Source organism: Triticum aestivum, chromosome 6A, assembly GCF_018294505.1.
Source record: "Triticum aestivum cultivar Chinese Spring chromosome 6A, IWGSC CS RefSeq v2.1, whole genome shotgun sequence".
In the NCBI taxonomy this organism is placed as follows: domain Eukaryota; kingdom Viridiplantae; phylum Streptophyta; class Magnoliopsida; order Poales; family Poaceae; genus Triticum; species Triticum aestivum.
Genome location: NC_057809.1, coordinates 360668873 through 360672090, shown reverse-complemented (window position 1 = coordinate 360672090; position 3218 = coordinate 360668873).

The window sequence follows — 3218 nt, the reverse complement described above, 5'->3', positions numbered from 1 at the left end:
AAACCAGTGCCCGAGGTGGTCACGAGGCAGGGGGGCGCCCCCCCTAGGGCGCGCCCCTACCCTCATGAGCCCACCGTAAGGCGGTTGACGCTCTTCTTTTGCCGCAAGAAAGCTAATATTCAGAAAAAAAATCACGGCGAAGGTTTCAGGCCAATCGGAGTTACGGATCTCCATATATATACAAAACGGTGAAATAGAGCCATAATAGAATGGAGAACCAGAGACAAACAGAGAGATAGATCCAATCTCGGAGGGGCTCTCGCCCCTCCCATGCCATGGAGGCCAAGGACCAGAGGGGAAACCCTTTTCCCATCTAGGTAGGAGGTCAAGGAAGAAGAGGAAGAAGGGGGCCCCTCTCCTCCTCTCCTCCGGTGGCGCCGAAACGCCGCCGTGGCCATCATCATCATCACCGCGATCTTCACCAACACCTCCGCCATCTTCACCAACATCTCCATCACCTTCACCCCTCTATCTACAGCGGTCCACTCTCCCGCAACCCGTTGTACCCTCTACTTGAACACGGTGCTTTATGCTTCATATTATTATCCAATGATGTGTTGCCATCCTATGATGTCTGAGTAGATTTTCGTTGTCCTATCGGTGGTTGATGAATTGCTATAATTGATTTAATTTGCTTGTGGTTATGTTGCTGTTCTTTGGTGCCCATCATATGAGCGCACGCGTGGATCACACCATAGGGTTAGTTGTATGTTGATAGGACTATGTATTGGAGGGCAAGAGTGACAGAAGCTTCAACCTAGTATAGAAATTGATGCATACGGGATTGAAGGGGGACCAATATATCTTAATGCTATGGTTGGGTTTTACCTTAATGAACATTAGTAGTTGCGGATGCTTGCTAATAGTTCCAATCATAAGTGCATAGAATTCCAAGTAAGGGATGACATGCTAGCAGTGGCCTCTCCCACATAATACTTGCTATCGGTCTAGTAAAGTAGTCAATTGCTTAGGGGAAATCTCGCAACTCCTACCACCACTTTTCCACACTCGCTATATTTACTTTATTGCTTCTTTACTTACAACAACCCCTACCTTTTATTTACTTGCTCTTTATTATCTTGCAAACATATCCAACAACACCTACAAAGTACTTCTAGTTTCATACTTGTTCTAGGTAAAGCGAACGTCAAGCGTGCGTAGAGTTGTATCGGTGGTCGATAGAACTTGAGGGAATATTTGTTCTACCTTTAGCTCCTCATTGGGTTCGACACTCTTACTTATCGAAAACTGTTGCGATCCCCTATACTTGTGGGTTATCACCGGACTCCAACGAGCCATGTCCCACACGCCGCCGCCCTCTTCGCTTCTCTGGCGTGCCCCACACGTCGGCGCCTCCCCAGTCTCGTACCACCGCCGCCGTGCCCAGATCCGACACCGGCGGCCAGATGTGGCTGTTCCCGCCGCCGTTCTTCCGCCCCGTCGCCAGATCGAACCACCGCCGCCTCCATCGCCATTGCTCTACTCGGGAGCGAGCAGAGGCCTCCCGCCGGCCCAGCAGGCCAGATCTAGCCCAGCTTCCCCGGCCCGCCCGCCTCCTCTCCAGATCTAGCCCAAGGCACAGGGTGAGCGAGCCTCCTCTATCCATCGCTCAGTGCGCACATTAGCTATCTCGCACGCCTGAAATTCCTCTAAGTCCTTTTTCTGCATCATTTCATGCCCTGTTCTTTGTCTCATATATCCAAGACCATAGCTCTGTTTCATGCGCATGATATATCAAAATGTTCATCATGATGTGCTCTTTATTTTGTTCCATGTGACATGCTTGTTTGAGTCCATCTTGATGCCCAAATGACTGATGCAAGAGTGCTATAAAATGTTAGGTGCTGATTCTTATCAGTTTATGAGCCTTTGTCATTTTTTGCCATATTTATTGTGTGCTGCATATGGGCATGAGCTCTACATGTGTTTTGGTCTATGCCATGCCATCTTTACAGGGGTGTATGCCATGTATTTTTGTGATCAATGTGGTGACTAACACAAGCATGCAAAGTAGCTCTCGTAATATTGCTGTTTTCAGGGACTTAGAATTTCACTAAGTCATTTCCCTGTTGTTATTTTTATGCCATGTATTCATGTTGCTACAGAGAGATCCATGCTTCTTTTGAGTATGTTCAGTAAGGATGTTTTGGACATATGGTTGTGTTCTATCCATCCATGTCCGTGTTTGCATTTATGGAGTGCCCTAGCATGACTCAATCTTGCTCTAATTTTGCTATAAAATGTTCCTGGCAAATTGTTTACGTGTTAATCAATTTTGCCAAGGTTGTTGTAGTTGATCCATGCATGCTATGAACTTGTTCTTGCTTTGTTTAGCTTCATGAACATGTCTTCTTGCTGGTAGTATGATTAGCGTGTCATGCATTGCCTTGTGATGAGTGAATCGAGCTCGCAAAGATGCCTTCATAATTCTGTTTTTGTCATGCCCAGTTTTCTGCTAAGTCTGAATCTATTAACAAAAGTTGCTATGTTTACATGGGTGCCATCATATCTTCTGAACCTTTTTGGCTTATGGTCAGTAAGTGACTTTTGTTCTATGCTTTGAGTAGATTCATGCCATGCCTTGTATTGCTATGATCTGTTCCTGTAGCATGTTGTTAGCTTGCTCTAAACATGTCTTCCTGATGTTAATTCCTGACATGTTAGTATTTTCACAAGTCTGTGATGCTGATATCTTTTGCACTTTTGCCATGCTTGTTTGAACCTACTATTTTGTGATTTAGCCGTAGCTCAGTGTTCATATTTTGTCAAGCATCTTGAGTAGATCACTGCCTTGTGCTTTGTTGCTATGTTGGAGTGTAGTAGCTTAGTTTCTTGTTGCATTCTAGATGGCATCGTGCTGTTAATCGCAGAATTGTGCCATTCTTGTTTTGCTTGCCATTTGCAAACCATGCATCTGATTCCGGTGATGTTTATATCGATTTTGACCGAAATCATCTCATATTTCCAGCGGAACTCTTGGTTTGTCAAGTTGAGGCTTGGTTCAATCTTTTCCTTCCAGAGCACACGTATGCATTGCATATCACATCCTGCATATCATGCCATGTTTTGCATCATGTTGCTTGCGCATTGCACCGTGGTTGATTGTGGTTTCCTTTGCTTGTTTTCTTGCCTTGGGTAGAGCCGGGAGACGAGTACGTGATCGAGGAACCCGTTGAGTATGCTTACGAGGATCAAGCTTTCGTCAACTCGGAGAACTT